At 49.5% G+C, this 20362-nt stretch overlaps 1 protein-coding gene across 4 annotated transcripts in view; it reads right to left on the reverse strand.

The window, feature by feature from the left end:
- Positions 1–20362, reverse strand: part of LOC309632849 (uncharacterized protein) — a 100183-nt gene that overhangs the window by 17473 nt on the left and 62348 nt on the right. Inside the window, exons 4-5 of one of the 4 annotated variants that reach the window (XM_082400822.1) lie at positions 9759–9928; positions 1849–2028 (exon numbers count right to left, since the gene is read on the reverse strand). The exons of 2 other annotated variants lie outside the window; for them this stretch is intronic. The gene's annotated coding sequence lies outside the window, so the exon portion shown is untranslated. The remainder of the gene's footprint in view (positions 1–1848; positions 2029–9758; positions 9929–20362) is intronic. One more of the 4 variants, XM_082400821.1, reaches the window with a different exon arrangement.

The raw sequence follows: 20362 nt of genomic DNA on the forward strand, positions 1-20362 counted from the left end.
CCCCAACAAAAGGTGCTCTCATCCCCCACACATCTCCTCAGTTTTCCATTTGATTTTTGACTTTTATTTCATGTCATGCTAATGCTAAGTGTAAAACAGATTAAATTCTCCTGGCAATTAGCCCATAAGTAAGTAAGATATCCCTACAGTTGAAAACACCCACTTGGAACAATCTGGGCCTCTCCATTCCCTTTTCCTTCTGACCCTGTCAGAGTTCTGTTCTGGAAACATACCGAGAGCCTCCCCATCTCTGAACCCTCTTCTTTCCTTCCTCTCACATATGTACTGATTCTGGCAGGTGACAGGTGAGCCTGGCAGGGACAAGGGAGCCTGGCAGATTCTGGAATTTGAATCTAGACTGCCATTTACATGACCCTGAGTGAATTATTGAATAGCTTTAGCTTTCATTTTCCTTATCTCTAAAACGGAAACTGGAACTGCTCCCTGGCATGTGAAGATAACAGAAGCTTCCCCTCTCCAACCTGTTTTAATAAAGTGCCTGGCACGTGGTAAGTTCTTATCTCATCCTACTGTGGCCCATTTCTTCCATGAAGTCTTCCTTAACTGTCCCAATTGTGGCAGAGACAGTTAACTACCAACCCCATCCCTACTCCCCCTTTTTTCATTACTAACAAAACCCCAAGTTTATTTGGGGGAGTAATGTGCCCAGCTAAGAAACTACATTTCCCAGGCTCCTTTGCAATTAGGGTGTGCATGGGTCACAGGTATGGCCAGTGAGATGTAAATAGAAGTTGCTGGGAGAGGCTCTGAGAAAGCTCTTTGAAGGAGGCTGACTCAACTGTGCCCTTTTGCCCCTTACCGTCTTTCTCCTTTTCCTTGTCTGGAATGCAAATGTGATGTCTGGAGCCACAGTGGCTATGTTATGACCATATGGCAACCTGAAGACGGAAGTCACATCCTAAGTATGGCAGAGCAGAAGAGTAGAGGAAATCTTTGCCATGGAGGGTGTGGTCCACCAGACGTCAGGATTTATGTTACATGAGGGAAGAAGAAACTAGTTATTTAGGATTTCTATTATATGTCACCCAACATAGTCCTTATGGATATGTAGGTTGGTGACCTTGCCCTCTTCTCTGAGCTCCAGTCACACATATGGTCACGAGTATATTCAGGAAGATTTTGGTTATAAGCAAAGTAGCCTAACAATCTAGACTTTTTGGAGTCACATTATGTGAGGAGTAGAAAGTTTCTGACTCATGTAGGGTGTCTGTGCCCCAAAGCTAACGAGGTCCTGCACTAAAGTTGGTTCTCTGTCACCTGCTCCTTATCTTATGGGAGGAATGAAAGACAGTTGGATGCTATTGCAAAGCAAACATTGTTTGCAGGACTGTAGGATTTGTTAAATGCAGAATGACAGGGAATGAGTGAGCAGAAGAAAGCAGGTCTCCAACCCACTTGTGAGGTCTGGGAAAAACTTGGTGCATTCTGATTATAAGAGTATGGCCTCTAGGGACTTCCCTGGTGGCGGAGTGATTAAGAATCCGCCTGCCAATGCAGGGGACACGGGTTCAAGCCCTGGTCTGGGAAGATCCCACATGCTGCGTAGCAACTAAGCCCGTGCACCACGACTACTGAGCCTGCACTCTAGAGCGTGTGAGCCACAACTACTGAAGCCCGTGTGCCTAGAGCCTGTGCTCTGCAACAAGAGAAGCCACCGCAATGAAAAGCTCGCGTATCACAACGAAAAGTAGCCCCTGCTCACCGCAACTAGAGAAAGCCCGTGCGCAGCAACAAAGACCCAACGCAGCCAAAAATAAAAATAAATAAATAAATTTATAAAAAAATAAAAGTATGGCTTCTAGACCATAGAGAAGTAATGAGTCCTACCTTGAGCAGCGTAAGTATTTCTTCACATGTCCACATTCTGCATCCCCAATGAGTTCAAATTTGCAGTTAAATTTAAAGGCATTTATTCACATCCCACATGGAAGTTTCTGTGCTAAGTGCTGCAGGGAACTCAGAGATGAAAAAGATCCCGGCCTTGCCCTCAGGGAGTTGACAGTCGAGCTGGGGGATGGCAAAAGCATATATGATTCTCACATGAATGCAGGAGGTTGTGGAAAGTCAATCATAGAAGTCAAGAAGGATGGGGAAATACAAAGGAGGAGAAGACTGAGGCCTTGAAAGGAAGGTGCATCTGAGCTGGGCTTTGGAGACTAGGCGGCATTTCAGCAGGGGGCAGGGCGGGGAGGGCTTGCCCAGCCTGAAGGAGCAGCAGGAACAAGATGCAGAAAGGTCACCAGGCCTGGGCTGAGTTCAAAATGGTCACAGTCTAGTAGGGCTACAGTGTTGGGGGCCTGAGGAGGTGAAACTTGGGTGCTGAGTGTGGGAGATAAAGCTATGATTGAGTTTAAAAATAAAAACAATGATGCGGCACGCCCTGTGTGTGTAACATGTGCCCGCCACGGTTCTAAGTGCTTTCTGTGGATTAATTCACAGCAACCCTATGAACCACAGTGACTGCCCCTGGGAGGGGAAGTCCAAAAGACAGAATTGGAAAGGAGACTTCTTACAGTGTAACTTTTGTAATTTTTGAATTTTGAGTCATGTGAATGCTTACCCTATCTTAAAGCTTAATATGAAATTTAAAAGAGGAAAAAAGGGAGGCTTCCCATTCTGAACTGAAGGAAGAGAAGGGAGAGAAGGAAGAAAAGGTGGCCAGATTCTAGCCCTTCAGTGATGGGTCTGGGTGAGGTCATGGGCCTCCAGCCAGGAGAGATTACAAGGTGAGTTCAGCCTTGATTTGCTAAATGACCCAGGACAGCTCCCCTTCCCTGGGGGTGAAGGGTCAGTGCTGCTCATGTGCCTAGAGGCCCTGCCTCAGACGGGGCTGGAAGACTGGCCTCCGTCTCTCCGCCTGCCATGGGAACAAGGGAAATGGACAAGGAAACACAGACTACGGCCTCATCAGTCATTGATAAACAAGAAGCAGAGCAGATTGGGAATGTGCAATGGTGAGGAGGACACAAGGATTCTGGACACTGAGTCCTGGTCCTGCCTAGCCACCAACTGTCCCTGTGACCTTAGATAAGCCATTTTCCCTTTGGGTTCAGCTCCATCCCTGTCAACAGGGGCCTGGACCAGACTGATGGTCATCCAACTGCCACTCCCTCGCCCCTTCGCCTGCTCCGACCGACTTTACCTATTGGGCATCCCCTCAAGACTTCACAGAGACCCTGGATTGAAAAAACGACAGCTAGCCAGTCAAAACGATAGCCAGTCTCACCTAGACGGTCTCCAGGCCAAGTGGTTTTGTCACTCCATAGCTCTGAGAGCCTCGTCACCTCCCTGGATACAACCCCTTCAGGCAAGGAGGTCACAGGAACACGCTTCAGTCAGCTAGGGGCTGAGCAGTGGGGACCCCACGCCCCTGGGTGATGGCAGGCCTGGCGGGGCAGCAGCAGGCAGCAGGTGGCTGGAGGTGGAGGTGTCAGTGCACATGGTGGAGGGCCCCTCTTGGGCAAAGCCAGGCAGATGCATTAACAGCCCAAGTGCAGTAGCAGCTGCAGCCTGCTGGTTGGTCCCTGGGAAAGTCGTGCTAGAGGTGGGGCACCTTCGGTGGAGGTCTCTCTACCTGAGCAAGGCACGTGGCTGCATCTTCCTGGCCCTCATGGTCAGGAGTAGCCAGCCCAGAGGCTGGCAAGCGTCCTCAGAGAGCACTGGGTGTAGAGCCCACGGTTGCCCTCCAGGCCCAGAAGCCTCTCCTCTCCCTTCTCCTTACAAGTCCCTATGCCTCACTGTCATAACTTTGTCATAAGTTTTGCTCAAAACTTTCCTGTTGAACACAGAAGCCAACTTGAAGGAGCTCCCGATGGCCAAATTTGAGATAATTTGAGCAAAAAAAAAAAAAAAAAAAAAATGATCACAACAAATTATAACTTATAGAACAAGAGAAAAATAGGAAATAATGCGTCTATACTGATATAAATGTTTGAATAAACAAGTAAGGGAAAAGGGAAAAGCCTTTCTTACAGCAAAATTTCAATTGATGAACATTAGAAAGGTGTGAAGGAAATAGAAAACCACCATTTGGCAGACACCCACGGTTGTGATTGTTTTAAGCAAGACTCATCAACGGAAACAAACATTTGTGGGTAAAAATAAGATGAGAAACAGGATGCTTACATCATCTCAAAGTAGTTCCCTACGAGATGCCTATTAGTAGCAAAGGGGAAAAGAGTACCTTTCCAGTGGAAAACCTGGCAGACCCCACCTTACTCGGGTGATCACAGTCAACATAACAAGTACCACAACATATCGGCCTCATGTGCCACCTGACATGATGCACTGAGAAGGGCACAGCATCACTTCTGTGGTGTTCTTGTCAAAATGCACAACCCGAGGAAACACCAGACAAACCCAAATTGAGGTACATTCTACAAAATAACTGGCTAGTACTCTTCAAATGTATGAAGGCCATGAACGAGTAGATGAAGGTGCTATCCCAGGCCAGAGAGACTACAGAAACACGATAACTAAGTGCTATGGGTGATCCTGGTTTGGCTCCTGGATAAGATGCAGAACATTAATGGGGAACTCGATGAAATTTGAATGAGGTTTGTAGCTAATGCTAATTTCCTGGTTTTGATGACTGTACTGTAAATTTGTAGGATGTTAACATTTGGGGAAACCAGGTGAAGGGTATTTGGGAATTCTTTGTACTGTTTTTGCAACATTTATCTAAGTCCGAAATTATTTTCAAAAAGTAAAACAGAAACCTTTTCCTCTTTTGTCCGACTTCCCCAGAGTCACTCCTGTAGCTGAGTGTAGCCAGCTACTTCACACGGTGTGTCGGTATTATTCGTTTATGTGTCTGCCTCCTTCAGGCTCCGAGTTCTAAGACAGGGACTATGTCGCGTTAATCTTTGTTCTGGCCTCAGCTTATAAATCTTATTCGGGTGGGAGCTGACTGGCTGTTTCTCTCCAAGAAACTCCCTACTCTATCCACTCCCACCGTAAGAAGCACCGTTGCTCTTTCAGCTGCTTAACCCAAGGTCCTAGGGGTCGTCGTAGGTACCTTCCTTTTTCTCTCATCCCAGGACCAGCAAGTCCTATTGGGGTTCTCCAGAGTTTATCACCAACCAGACCACTTCTCCCCCATCCTCTGCCAGTGCCCTAAGTCAAGTGTACTCATTTCTCATCTGAACGTGAACCTCACACTCCTAACTGGTCTCCCCTTACCAGATCCTCAAATTTCTTTTCCACCGAGCAGCCAGAGGGATCTTTGAAACGGGAAAGTCGGGTCTCACGTCACTCCCTCCAGTGGTTTCCCATTGCAATTAGTGTAAAATCCCAATTCCCAGCACGTTCCATGAAGGTTCTATCCTATCTTCCCTCTCCTTGAACCTCTCTGCCCTCACCCACCCTGGTCCAGCCACATGGGCCTTCCGTCTCTCCCATAGATATGCCAAGTTAGTTTCCATGTCTGGGGTGTGTATCTTCACATGAGCGTCTCCTTGTCAATATTCAGGCTTCAGCCCAGTTGTCACCTCCTCAGATAGACCTAACCGAATCTGTTAGCTAAATTAATCCTCTTCTCCCCCAGACACTCTTTGTCTGTGTGTTAGCTTGTTAGGGCTTCCATAACAGAGCACCACAGACTGGTAGCTTAAACAACAGAGGTTTATTGTCTCACAGTTCTGGAGGCTAGAAATTTCCAAGATCACGGGGTCAGCAGGGTTGGTTCCTTCTGAGGGCTGTGGGGAGAACTTGTTCCATGCCTCTTTCCTAGCTTCTAGTGGCATGTGGCAATCTTTGGTGCTCTTGGCTTGTAGGTGCATCACTCTGATCTCTCTTCATCTTCACATGGTGCTCTCCCTGGGTACCTGTCTCTACATTTTCCCTATTTATAAGGATACCAGTCATGTTGGATTAGAGCCCACCCTAATGATCTCAGTTTAAATCAGTTACCTCAGTAAAGACCCTATCTCCAAATAAAGTCATATTCTGGGGCTTAGGACTTCAACACATAACTTTTGGGGGAACACAGCTGAACCCATAACCATTCCATTACCTTGTTTTATTTTGTTTAGGGCTTTTATAACCATCTTAACTATCTCATTTATTTGTTTGTGGTCATCGTCCGTGTCCCGCAACTACAACATAAGCTACATGAGGGCAGGGATCTGCCCCAGCTTTAGCGCTTGGTCCTTTTCCTGCCTTGCAGAGGGACACTGGCTCCTATTTCTACCGCATCAATCGGGATACTTCCCTTGGATTGCCCCAGGTGAGAGGAACAGGCCTGCCCCCATTCACTTTCCACAAGCAACCAATGTGCTTGCTACACGTTCATCGCTTAGCTCAAAGTCCAGTCAAAGATCGGCAGCATCAAAACCTGGATGCAGCCATGAATCTCAGAGCCCCAGAAACGCTCTACACATACCCAGGTTTCCTGCCCTCTTGCCAGTGCAGCATAGCCTGATGGCTAAGGGCATGGGCTGTAGAGCTAGACCGCTTGGGTCTGCCACTTAAGCTGAGAGACCTGAGTACATCACTTACCCACACTGTGCCTCAGTTTCTCCAACTATAAAATGGAGACAATTTAAAAAGTACCTCCCTAGTAAATTGTTATATAAAATGAGATCCCTACATGATAAACAGAACATCTGACCATTAGGAAGTGCGTTATGCTAATCCAGGTCTCATCTTTTAGGCCTGGTCTGAAGTCTTGGAAAGTTCCTGGTGGACAAAGGGACCAGAACCCAGGAGGTGTCTCTGGTCAGCTGGGGACACAGAGGCCCCAGGTTACTGCTCAGACTCCCCCTTCAGAATCCCCATTTGCCCCCAAAGACGGCAAGCCAGCACTGGGGAGATTTTGACCATAAGATGCTGGGTGGGCCTTGGAGTTTCACTGGTTCTTCTGGCTGATTGAGGAGAAGAAAAAGAAGGCTCTAACTCCTCAGACTCTTTCTGAACACTCAGTGTGAGGTATGCGGCTTCCAGATGACTCAGCAGGGCCAGTTCCCTTGGAATCAGCTGCTCTGGCTCAAAACTGTCCGTGTTGCAGCAGCCTCACTCAGCCACCCCCAGAAAAGCTAACCCACCACTCAACTTACTTCCTGATTTAATACCTATATATAGCCATGTGTATAGACCTTTCTATATATGTATGCACTTAGAAACCAGCGAGCCTAAAAATACCCCTGCCCCATACTTCATTTCTTTGTTTTCTGTAGGTTCCTTGTTCTAATTTTATAGCTCAGGAGACTGGAAATTGCTGTCAGAATGGAGTGACCTCCGTGGGTGGCAGGGGGACCAGAGGACAGGCTCTGTTTGGGAGACAGGAGGATCCATTCTCAGCCCCAGCTCTAAAGTCAACGTGCTGTGATGTGTTGGGATATCCTCCTCCTTGCTAAATCTCAGTGTCCCTCAAGTGAAAAAGGTATTGAACTTGATGATCTAGGTGTTTTCTTGCTCTTCCATTCATTGGCTAAGTGCAATGGTCCTCATGGGAAAAGCTGATGCAGACGCACCAGAACCACTGATTCCTGTTCATTCACTCAGTTAACAAATAAATGTTGAGCACTTACTGTGTATCTGATAAAAATCTCTAACCTTAGGGGACTTACATTCCCATTAGAGGAGATACATAATAAACAAAATAAATAAAGTTTATAGTATGTTTGACAGTGATAAGCATCATGGAGAAAAAGAAAGTAAAAAGTGGGGACAGAAATTGGAGGGGGTGCAATTGTAACTAAGCAGGCTGGGGAAGACCTCACCGAAAAGGTGGCATTTGCATACAGACAGGAACGAGGCTGTGCCCAGGACGGGAGGCAGTGAGCACGCGGAAACCTGGGGGAAGAGTCCCAAGCAGAGGAGCTGCACACACCAAGACCTCAGGTGGGAGAGCGCCTGGTGGGTTTGAGGCCACTGGGGCTGGAGTGGAGCGAGCGTGCAGCGAACCCTATGAGCGCAGATGGAAAGATAAGATGGACCACTGCTCTGGATGGGATGGGGCACCCCTGGAGGGCATTGTGCTGAGGGGAGACCTCAGCTGACCTCTATCTTCACAGGATAGTCTGCCTCCTGGGATAGTTCACAACAGACTACAGCACACAAGGGTGGAGGCAGGGAGACCATTAAGGAGACTACTGAAAACAAGGCAGGACTGATGGTGGCTTGGAGCAGGGTGAGGGAGAGATGGGGAGAAGTGATCAGAATCTATATGTATGTGGAAGGGTTTGCTGATGGATTGGGCGTGAGTATGAGAGAAACAGAAGCCAAGAGTGACTCCAAGGTTTTTGGCTTGAGGAATGATGGAGCTGTCATGAACTCAAACGGAGAAGACTATGGGAGGAGAAAAGATCAGGAAGTCAGTTTTGGACCCATGAGGAGCGAGATGCCTATTAGACATCCCAGTGGAGAAGCTGAGTGGGTAGTTGAATGTATGAGTCTTGAGGTCAGAATAGAGTCTGGAATGGAGACGTACATTTGAGAGTTGTCAGCAGGCACATATATATGGTACATAAAGCTGCAGGCCTGGGTGAGGTCTGTGAGCTGGTGTGGGAGGATCCAAGCTCTGAGCTCCGGGGCACACCAACATTTAGAGATTGGGAGGTGAGAAGGAACCAGCAAAGGGGACAGAGAGCCAGGGAGGCATGGACAACCTCTCTCTAGGCTTTAGCCCATTTAATAAAAGGGGAGGCTCGCCAGGGTCCTCTCCCACTCTGATACCTGTGCTTATAAGATGCAGAATGGAGCTGTGCCCAGATGGCAGCAGGAAACCCTTTCCTAGCTCTTGTCCAGGATGCATGTGGGATCCAGGCTCCTACTTGAGCTGCCCCTGGCATGGGGGCATCTGCAGATGGCCTGAGGTAGCTGGGCACGGTGAGGGGTGGGGAGTGGGGAGGCTGGCCGCCCTGCCCCCCCAGCAAGCCTTCTGCAGTCCCCGCCCAGGGAGGGGGGACGGCCAGGGCCAGGGCTGGAGAGGTAGGAGCTGGCTTTATTCTGACACTGCTTTCCTTCTGTGGAAAAAAGAGCTTAACTTCTCCCTTGTGATAGATGCTAACAGGGGAATAAGTGCTTGGGATACTAACAACGCACACGATTCTGAGTATTTTTAACAAAAAAGGGGAGAGTGGTTTCTAACTGACATCTCTGTCCTCCAGTTATCTCATGGGAACTTGAAAAACATTTCTTGCCTGCCCAGAGGTAATGTCCCAGTCAGAGTTTTCCCCAGGATTTCTAGGATCTAACCTTGGGAAGAGCGGAATCAGCCCTGGAAGCAGCCGGGCTGTCAGGATTCCTGGCCTCAGGGAGTGCGGGCTCAGCAGCCCTGCCAGAGTCTGACCCTGACGTGCTCCCAGCCAGCCCACTATTCCTCTCTCAGGGAGGCCGCACTTAGCCAGCTGGGGAGCTCTTGTTTTACTACTGCTAGTTACTTCCATTGCACATGGACTGTGTACATTACACTGTACAATGTAAAATGTACATTGCACATTTTATATATATTAACACATTTTCATATATTGTATATATATATATATATATATATATATATATATATATATACATTTAATCCACAAGAATCCTACTATAACACCTCATAATAATTGAATAGACACATGCGATTAGCTCCAAGTGCCCCATCTTTTCTTAATCCTCACTGTAACGAGACTCCAAGTTTTGTGCAGTTGAATTCTTGGGATCCTACGTATGATGTTCTGATTAGGTTTTGCAGTATTATTGTTCCCTTTTACAAAGGAGGAAACTGAGGCTTAGAGAGATTTACTTACTGATGTCACTCAGGAAGCTGGAGATTTGTGCCTAGGCATGCTGGCTCCAGGGCTGACGGGCTTCATCCCCAGCCGTAGGAGTCCCTGTACCTTCGAGGTCATCTCACCTGACGGCTGGGGAAACCAAGGACCGGAGAGGAGACGTGCCTTGCTGCAGCTCACAGAGGGCCCTGACGGTTGAGAGCAGGCCCAGGAGTCCTTTCATGGGCTGCCCACCGCTCATTTATAGATATTCGCTGCCTACACACTACGGGCACTACCTGGTGAGCTGCTGGGGAGGCTCTTCCCAGGGCAGAGCATCAGCCTGGTGTCTCTGATGCTCACCGTGGTTGGCCCTGTGACACTCACCATGGGCCAGGAGAGACGTGTCCTGTGGCCAGGAACCGTTCGGGGGAGGCAAAGATGAGCCGGCGGGAATCCTGCCCTTCGGGGTTTACCAGTTCACGCGCCCTAAACTACAGCAAGCATCACCCCTCCTGCCTCCCCCGCTGGGGGCCCTCCCTCTCCCGCTCCACCTGCTGGAATCCCAGGCACCTTTCAAGGCCCCTTTGGTTCACTTGACCTCCTCTGGGAGGCCTCCCTGCAGAACCCAGACCCTCTTCCTCTCCCTAGCACTTAGTCTAAAGGCCTTTCTCTATCGCAGGTACTTGGCTGTGTTTGTGTCTTCTCCCTAGGCTGGCAGAAAGCCCCTCAGGGCCGGGACCACGTCTTGCCCCACCCTGTATGCCTCTTCCGAGCACCCGGGCTGATGTACTATAACATAACTTGCAGCACTAATTATGAAGCCGGCAGAATGGTGTTACCAAGTGAGAATTCTAAGAATTCAGAGGGGGCGGAGGTTACTTGAGGAAAGAGTTAGTATCCTGCCTTGCTCTCCCTCTCAGAGAGAGATTATGCACATGAAAACAGAAGAGGAAGTGTTTAGGAAGAGGAAAGAGCTTGAACAAAGGCATGGAGACAAAATTCCAAGGAAGTGGAAACTAAGGGTCACGTATGGAGACAGCAAGTCACTCTTATCTGGCTGGACCTGTGAAGGAGAAAAGGAAAAACTAAGGCTGGATGACAAGTGACCCTACCTCAAGAGGTCACTGTGAGGATTAAGTGAGTTCGAGCGCAGAGCAGCACCTTGCGGGCATTAAGGGTTATTGAGGCTTTAGCTGTTTTCTGTCCTTCTGCCCCGCCACCACCCATTTGCACCCCTCCCAAAGCGGGGGTCTCTGAATTCTTGGAACACTGGCTGGCAGGGGACTGGCGTTTTCCCTGCTGTTACCAAGTCTCTCAGGCTGAAGGTCATTCGTGTGTTTTAGGGGCCACAGAACTTTCCCTCCTCATGTACCCACTCCCTTTTCAGGGATTCATCACCTTGTTCTTTATTGTCATTATTATTAATTAAAACTACAAAGGGAATGTATGATCATTTTACCAAAATTGAAACATACAGATGAGTAAGAAGAAATGAAAATCACTTCAAATGCCACCATTTAGAGAGAATGCTGGTTAACATCTTAGGGTACCTCTCTCTCTCCAGACTTCTCCCCATTCAATATGTTTGTTTAAATATGTATGTGTATATATTTAGGCCAGGGGGTCAGCAAACGCAGCCCCAGGCCCTCCTTGGAGGCCCCCTTAGTTGGGTGGGGCACCAGATCACTGTGGTGGCTCTGAGCCCAGGACCCTGGCAGTTCAGAGACTGGACTTTTCTGCCTGATGCCCACGTGCTCCCCGTCCCTAACTGAGAGCCTGGAGCTGCCTTCTGCCTGCCCTGCACGAACGACCCTACCTGGAGCTGCTTTTTGATCCCTCCCATGGAGGCAACTTGCTGTGTGGGACGACTGCTTCAGAAGGAAAACCTGCAAGCAGCCCCTGGGAGTGAATTGGGCCTTTACGTGAAAAACCACTCTCTGCCGCATGCCCAGCTTCTCCTAAGCCACTCTGGAAGGTGACTGTGACGTCCCTAATGACCGAGAGAGCGAGGGGATGGGGTGGGAGCCCGCAGAATGGCTGCAGCTTTACAACAGCTGGAGAACTTACTGGCAAATGCAAAGGTGACATTTATCCAGGTTTTCTCAGCTCCTCCCAAACATGGGGCAGTGGAGTTTGCTTTCAGTCTACCGTGGAATTTCTCAGAAGTCTTAAAAATCATAATGGCTATGATTTATTGATCATATATTCTGTGCCAGGCCCTTTACAGAAATTATGTTTAACCCTCACCTCAGTTTTACAAGGTAGATAAGGAAACTGAGGAAGGCCAGTGGCTCAACCCAGGCCCTGCCATCAGTAAGAGAGTTAAGAGAGATCTGAACCCAGGTAATTGGACTCTAGAGCCCATGCTCTTTATTTTTGCATAAAAATGTATGTTTATTTGATTAAAGTGACCTATTCCCATAGTTAAACATCAAACAGGGCTCAAAGGCATGGTGAAAGCCAGTGGCCCATAGTTCAACCCCCTCTACTCCTCTGCCCTACACCCCAGAAGCAACCACTTCCAAGTCAGTAGCTTCTTTTTTTCTGCTTTTTACTCTAGATTTCAAAATATCCACCTAAATACCTTTTCTCATGCATTTTTTTCAAAAATAATCCCCCACCCTTTTCCCACTTCTTAGTTTCTTCTACATATAACAATTTCCCCCAGTTCCTTCAATGGATCCATCGGGGCCCAGCAATAATTTGCCCACTGCTCACCCGTGCTGTACGATCTGCCGGTCCTTGCCCTGGGTCCCTTGGCCCGGAAACTTCCCTTCCCCGTGCTGGTCCCACTGCTCAGGCTGGGCTGGCTCCTTGCTCTTGGTCCTGAGACTTCCCTCTGCCCTTTCCTTTGCTGGAGCCCCCGTTCCTGGATGCCATGGCTTCCTCTTTCATGATGAGCCCAGGTTTTGAGTCCTGCATGTCTGAAAGTGTCTTTACTTTCCCGTCACATTTGATTGATCATTTGGCTGAATATAAAATCCTGGTTGAAATAATTTTCCTTCAGAATTTTGAGGGCATTTTCCCATTACGTTCTATCCAGTGTATCTGGAGAGAAGTTTCATGCCCTTCTAATTCCCCTTCCTTTGTCTGTTAGGGTTTTTTTTTTCTTTCTGGGGCTTTCGTGATGTTCTCTTTATCCTTTGTGTTCTAAAATTTGATACTGATGTGCTTCTGGGGTGAACTGGTTTTTTGGTTACTGTGTTGGGCACCTTCTGTTGAGTTTTTTTTTTACTTTAGTTATCATATTTAAATTTTTCAAGAACTCTTTCTTTTCCGTTCCTTTCTCATGGAATTCTATTTTTATGTCATATTTTCCTGAGGTTACTACTTTATAGGTTCTTCTAAAAGGTTATTTTAAGGTTTTTCTGCTTGCTACATGTTGTTTCCTTCTTTTCTGTTTGTTTTGACCTCTCTTTCGTTTCAAATGTCTGATCACCCTCCATATTAAAGAGCAAGGCAAGCCTATAGTCTAGTAGACGTCACAGTAGGGTGACCAGATGGCTAGAAGGCTGTTTTACTGGGAAACCTCAAATAACGTTTTGTGGAGATCCTTTCCTAGGAACAGAGGATGGGGGTGATGAAGAATTCAATCTATCCGGAGAAGAATCTTCCATCGTCTGCCTGGAAGGGAAGTGACACTTAGCTGCTGGTGTCCTGGGAGCAGGCAGAGAGTCTGAGCGGCCATAATTTACTTAGTTTTTGATTTTACTCTCCCAGTTTTCCAGCTCCTACCTCACTGCCACCCTCTGCTGTGACTAGTCCTGGAGTCCAGAGCATCTCCAAGTCATCTTCTCCAGATAATGGCTTCTGGTCTCTCGCATGGAAAAAGAGACCTGCAGGGGGTGGTGCTTGCATTTCTGAGCCCTGGGCCTCACTCCTGTCTTCTGTGGTACCTGGTACCTCTTAGCACCCAACCCTCGCAGACTCTGTGGGGCTCCTTGGTCCACTTCTCATCATTTTCCTCTCTCGTACACATGTGGACTGTGCCTTTCCCAGCTCCACTCAGAGACTGCTCCTCTACCCACATGCCCATCTGAAAAGGGTTTGGAAGTCTTTCCTCTGCAATGGTCTTCTCTCTTCTCTTCACCCTTTTGGCTTTTGGAATTCCACTATTAGTGGCTATCTGGGGAAAGAGGTGAATGAAGTAGAATTTAGGAGGACTGTATCAGTTATCCATGATCGTTATAACAAATCACCCCAAAACTTAGTGGCTTATAACAACAATAATTTACTACTTTTCATTATGCTGTGGGTTAATTGGGTGGTTCCTCTGATGGTTTCACCTGGGCTCGCTCATGCAGCTGCATTCAGTTAGCAGTTGGTTGGGCTGGAAAACACAAGCTGGCTTGTTCATAAGCCTGGTGGCTGCTGCTACCTGTTGACAGAGATGCCTCGGTTCTCCTCCATTGGCCCCTCACCTTCCAATAAACTAGACTAGCTTCCTTAAGACATGATCTCAGGGCAATGTTCCAAAAGATTCAAGGCAGAAGCTGCAAGGTCTCCTGAGGCCGAGCCTTAGAAGTCATGCCGTACCACTTCCACTGAATTCTATCGGTCAAAGCAAGTCAACCCAGGTTCAAGGCCTTTTCTCTTGGTGGGAAGAGCGGCAAAGTTGCACTGTAAAGGGGTATGTATGCAAGAATAAGAAAAGTTGTTGCAGCCATCTTTACCAAAAAAATTCTATGATAGAGGGAGAGAAAATAAATGCAGGAGATCAAGCCTCCATGTTGAACTGGAAGTCTTCCTTGCTCTTTGTATCACCCCACACCACCAGGGTCTGTGTCCTGGATGGGCAGATCATACAGCATGGGTGAGCAGTGGGCAAATTATTGCTAGGCCCCGACGGATCCATTGAAGGAACTGCCCTGGACATTCTTTACAGAACTTTGCTAACCAAACCTCCATCGTTCTAGGTAGTTGTGAGTATACAGACTATAACCCCACACTGGAGAGAGGAGTAGAGCACAATAACTCCTATCGAAGGGTTTAGAAATGGAGAAACTTGGATCAAATCCCAGTTCCACTACTTACAGCCCTATTACCTTAGGCACATTACTTAGTCTCTCTGAACCTCAATTTCCTTATCTGTAAAAATGTAAAATAAATGAATTAACACATGTAAAATCCATACTTAGCACAGTGTTTTGACACAAAGCAAGTGTCCAATAGTATCAGTAAGTGATTTTTCTGGGAAAATATTACATTTCTAATGATTTAACCACTGGAGATGGAATTTGAGAAAAAGAGTTTAAGTCCAGGGTTTTACAGAAATAACGTCCAGGGCTGTTGCAAGGGTTCAATGAATTAAAACAGATAAAGCACCTAGAAGAGTGCCTGACACATCAGACACGTTCAGCAAGTGTTTTACGTGCAGCGCTGCTTGCTTAGGTGGGTGCGTCAAGCGCACCTGGGCTCTGACAGGGCCACTGTGAGGAACACCACCACCTGTCAGGGATGGTGGCGTTTGCTCCATCAGGCGGGGGACAGACAGCAGGGTCAGAGTGATTGTGCCCGCTCTCCAAGGGCCGAGCGGTCAGCTCACAGGTGTGCCAGTCTCTACAGCTGGGGTTCTTAATCTGGGTTTTATGGTTGAGCCTCAGGGGCTAAGAACCACCTGGTACTGCACAGAACACACTGGGTGTGAAAGCATCTTTCTGGGGCTAGAGTTCACAGTTTAGATTCTCAGAGAGGTCATTAACCCTCAAAATACCGAACATCTCAGCTCTAGAGGCTCTTCTGTCCTTCCAACTTATATCTTTCTGATGTGGTTTGGGTTGAGAAATAGAAGTGTTTATCATGTTAGAATTACGATTAAAGTAGGAGTCAACAGTACCTGAAAAAGCCAGATGGGCTCTCCTGTTGGAGAGGGGGTGAGCTTCACAGTGAACGACACTATGGACTCCAAGTTTTGCTGCCCAGCGGTCTGCTTTTGCATCCTGACCTTTAGCTGTCTGCAAAATGTGGATGACTAGACAAGTGGCCCCCAGTGAAGTGAGCTGGTTTTCACAGTGTCCACGCTACGGGCATTTCAGTGTCTGCAGACCACGCATCCTGAGCCCTGTGTGTGTGTGCTCCATCCTAACCTGTGGGTTTGGGTCCATCAAAGCAATCCCCACGCTGCACCCAGGAGCAGACGGGGGAGGGTCGGCCTCGTCTGGCGACCTTCAGTGGCATCTGTCTAAGGAGATCACCTGCTATTCTTCGACAGACATTTTCTCATACTAGTCCTTCTAACATAGTCACATTTATGACCGAAAGAGTCAACTTTTAAGGCTGGAGCTTTCCTCATGAACATGGCAGTGTATAGTTTTTAAGGGGAAAAAAACAATCCCAACAGAACTGCAACACCTAAGCTAAATCTTCCTCTCTCTTAAGTTTAAGTTTTTATCTCCTTCCTCTTTTGTGATTCAAAGGCAGAGAGAAGAGGAGTCACCCAAACTGTGAAATATTCTTTGGCTGACCCGGTTCTGGGAGGGTTATGCAAAAGCCTTGGAAAGGACTCGGGGAGTGACCTGGAGCCTGACTCAGAAGCACCCTAGGAAATTCGGTGGCAGGCAGAAAGTGAATTCTGGAGCCCTTTGAGGTCTATACAAATCCACTGTGAGGCATTCACTTTCCCCAGCTGGAGGCTCTCTCCCTTTCCCCGCTGCCCTCACCCTCACTGGACGGCACTCACCCTCAGCTGGGCCTGAGGAGGCAGCCAGGCCCAGGGCAAGTTAGCCTATCTCTGCAGAAGGCCCTTCCCCCGTGCCTCTCACCACAGGGATTCGGTGACTCACTCTGAAAAAGGCATCATAAATTTCTTCCTAAGAACACACTTGTCACTGAACCATTCCAACAATTTGGCAGGACAAGAGATCTGGCTCAAGGCAGCAGGGCCAATAGGTAATCCCCTGTTTATAGAGTGTTTCCCTCTCAGGGCTGGAGAGGGGCAAGGACCCTCAAGTCAATGTCATACATTCCATTTAGAGCTGGAATGCTCACACCCACTTCACAGATGAGGGATGCAGTGACTCAGGGCCTCCAGGCCCAGCTGGGACAGACCCTGCCCCTCGCCCGAGCTGGCAGCACTGTGGAGGGACCGTGGTGGTAGACAGCTGGGGTTGAATCCTGGCTCTGCCTGTTCCAAGCTGGGCAACCTTAGGCAGCTTCCTTAACCTCTCTAGCCTCTCGTTTCTCCATCTGTGAAATGGGATAATACTTAACCCGTGAGGCTTTTGTAAAGACTCAGTGAGGCACGGTGGGTACAGAGCTTTGAGCACAGCGCCAGCAGGCAGTGAGAGCTCCCGCGTGCGGCTGCTAGGATTCTGTGCTGACTCTGGCCGGGCCCCACGCGCCCCCGTCAGCTCCTGGCTCCTCCACTTGGCTTCCTGCTGTCCTCTCCTTTGGTGCTCTGTCCTCTCATGCTTTCTTCAGAATAAAGAAAGGTGGCCACTCCTACACTGTATTACTTCACACTCTCAACTAGCATTTGAGGGAGATACTCTTATCCCTAGCTGACGGGGCAGAAACTGAGGCTGGGCGAGTTTGGGTGACTTCCCCGAGGCCACCACCAGGGGCGTGACAGAGCCAGCAACACGCAGCACAGCGCTCCCGGGGGAGGCCCAGGATCCAGGACCAGCTGCCAGCAGGGAAGTTCCGGATGTGACCTAGTATTTCTGTCACTGAATTCTTCCCAGGCAGCTCACTCTTGGGACCCTGGACAGTTGCCAAGGAGGTGTGAACGAGAAGGCAGAGAGAAGGCTTCCTTTGGAGGGGGCAGGGAGGCAACTGAGCTGCCATTTACTGAGCCCTTGCCATGTGCCCTCCGTGCTAACTTTGTGCACCTTTAATCCACACACACACTCCTGTGAGCCAGGCTTAGGGCAGTCCCTACTTCACAGAGGGCTCAGGTCACTCGCCCCAGCCTGCACCTGGGTGTCCAGTTGTGTTGTTCATCTCTCCACCTGGTGCCTCCCATCAACATGGCATGAAGTTTGGCCAGAGCAGTCAATTTTGGAAACCACTTCCAGGCTAAATGACCTCAACCCACCAGCAGGGGCAGAACTGGTGGACCCTGTGTCCCTTCAGGAGCCCCCAGGCCTCTTACTAAGCATCCTTGAGCTTGTGTGTGAGTGTGTGTGTGTGTGTGAGTGAGGGGCATCTCCTGCTGCTTCCACGCACCCTGGGGAACCAGGGGGCATCAGCCCAGGCAGCAGCCTCCTCAGGATCGCCCACCTAAAAGCCACCTCTGAGTGTCTGCAGTGGAGCTGGACTTCATTAAAGAGCGAGGCAGGTCCTGGAGCGCACAGGGTCCCCTGCCTCTTCCTGCACTAAACTGTCCCCACCCCACCCCTTGAGGACGGGAACAAGCTCCCTGAGAGCAGGAGCTCTGCCTCATTCTCCTCTGTCTCTCCATCACCCAGAACAGTGCCTGGCCCTCAACAGACATTTGTTGACTGACGGACTGACTGACCGATGATGGTCTGACTGACGAACACCAGCCAGCCCCAGTGATAAACAGCAGCCAACGTGGCAGGAATTTGCTGGGCTATTAACGGGTGAGGGGTCCACATGGCTCCCGAGGCAGCTGCCATGTGGAGAGCCGAGGCGGGCGGCACAGGCAGGCTGGACAGAAGGAACGTGAGGAGGACTCCAGAAAGCACAGGTTCCAACTGGTTGAGGCCACTGCCAACGAGAGAGGCTGACAGGCTGGCCAGGGGGCCGCAGCCTGGGAGCCTAAGGCTGGCTGGCCACGCGCTGGGCCTCTGTCATGTGCTATCAGGGCTGCTAAAGGGCTTCTGCCCCCAGCACTACCTCCTCTGTCTCTGACACTGAGTCCACCAGGAGAAAGGGCTGTGGGGTAATGGAAGTCCTCCGGACTGGGAGTTAACAAGATCTGGGTTGGAATGACCTCCTCACTGCTCCTGTGTTCTAGCTCCTAGCCGGTACCTAGGGACTGTCCCTCCATCTGTCCATCACGGCTTCGCAGGACTGCTGTGGATTCGAGAGCCTTGAATCTGTGAAGGCCCTGGACCCCTATTCTGCACCCGTCACAGCTGAAGGCACTAACTCCGCCAAGATGCCACATCCCTCAGATGTCTCCTCTAGTGTGGACTTTCCACACCCCAGCTCAGAGCACCAAGTCTTTCCAGGCCTGGTACCCCCTCCGCATCCTGCACCTCTGCCCTCCAGACCCGGAAGCCCGGCCTCCCTGTGGAGCAGTCCTGACACAGAAAAGGAAGTCATTAGCATAATCACCAGTTCAGTTCTCTCCACTCACTTCTCTGTGGGAACAAGTTGCTGGTGCCCAGAGGCAGGGCTGCTCCCACAGCCACCAGGCCGGTGGCGGTGAGGCTTCGGGAACTGTGGAATCCCAAGCCAATTAAGTGGAAGTGATGCTCTCGGGGAAACAGGCTCGCGTTCCTGCTGCTCTGAACGCGTCACATTAAACACAAAAGCGGCCCTTGGAAAGTGCAGAGAAGGCACGGAGGGATGTGAACGACAAAGATGATTAGAGGGCTGGGAAGTGAGGTGGATGCGGGGTGAAAGGTTAAGGCAATTGAAGTGTTCAGCCTGAAGGAAAGAGGAATGAGGGGCGGGCCACTTCATCATTTGTCCTTCTGCTGTAGGAAGATGACTGCCCCTTGGCTCTGACCCTCCTCCAAGCCGGTGTTCTCTTGTCCTCACTCTCTGTATCTCATCCATCTCTGTGCTCTGTTTACTTGTCAATTCATTTTGCCATTTATGGAGCATCTACTCTGTGCCAGACTCTTTGCCAGGTTCTGGAGATGAAAACAGAGTCTCTGCCTTGAAGGTCAAGTGGGAGAAGTGGGCCCATAACCCCAAACTACCAACACTATAGGACTGGAAGACTAGAGGACCACAGGTCCTGTCTCGGGTCTCAGAGGAGGGAAAGACCATGGGTCAGGTGTGATGGGAGTTCATGAGCAAAGTGGGTCCTCAGTCCTGTCTGGGCATCAGGGGAGGCTTCCTGCAGGAGGTGACGCCCAAGTGTAACCTTGAAGAATGACTCAGTGAGCCAGGCGAGGACAGGTCGGGAGGGCGTTCTAGGCAGTGGGAGCAGCCCGAGCAAAGGCCCAGGACATAAAATGCAGAGTGCGTACAGGCAGCTGCTAACTGTTGGGCTTTACTGAAGTAAAAAGTAGAGACCGATGTGGTGTGGGGTATGGCCAGAGGGCCACACAGGGCCCATATCCCAAGTCCCTGACCCTGCGTTAGGGAACGTGGGCTTTATCTGGATGCAGCACTTCCCGGAGTGTTCGGAATAACACAGTCACGTGCAGTGTTAACAGATGTTCCCCCCAAATAAAAGGTGCTTCTTGATCGAATAAGTTGAGTGACGTTGAGTTAAACTAGTGGTTCTCAAGTGAAGGGCAATTTGCAAAAGGGAACATTTGGCAATGTCTGGAGATATTTTTGTTGTCCTGATTTGGGGGTAGGGTGCTACTGGCATGTGGCAGGTCGAGGCCTGGGATGCCGTCCACCGTGCTACAATACACAGGACAGCCCCCTACAGAAAACTCTGCCCTAGCCCCGCCCCAGGGCTCCCAGAGACCCTACCCAGGCCCCGCCGGAACTCAGCATTCTGTACTATCGTGGTCTGTTTGCTAGTTGGTCTCCCCACTAGTCCCTGC

This window comes from Balaenoptera borealis (assembly GCF_965194805.1).
Source record: "Balaenoptera borealis genome assembly, chromosome: 1".
Lineage (NCBI taxonomy): Eukaryota > Metazoa > Chordata > Mammalia > Artiodactyla > Balaenopteridae > Balaenoptera > Balaenoptera borealis.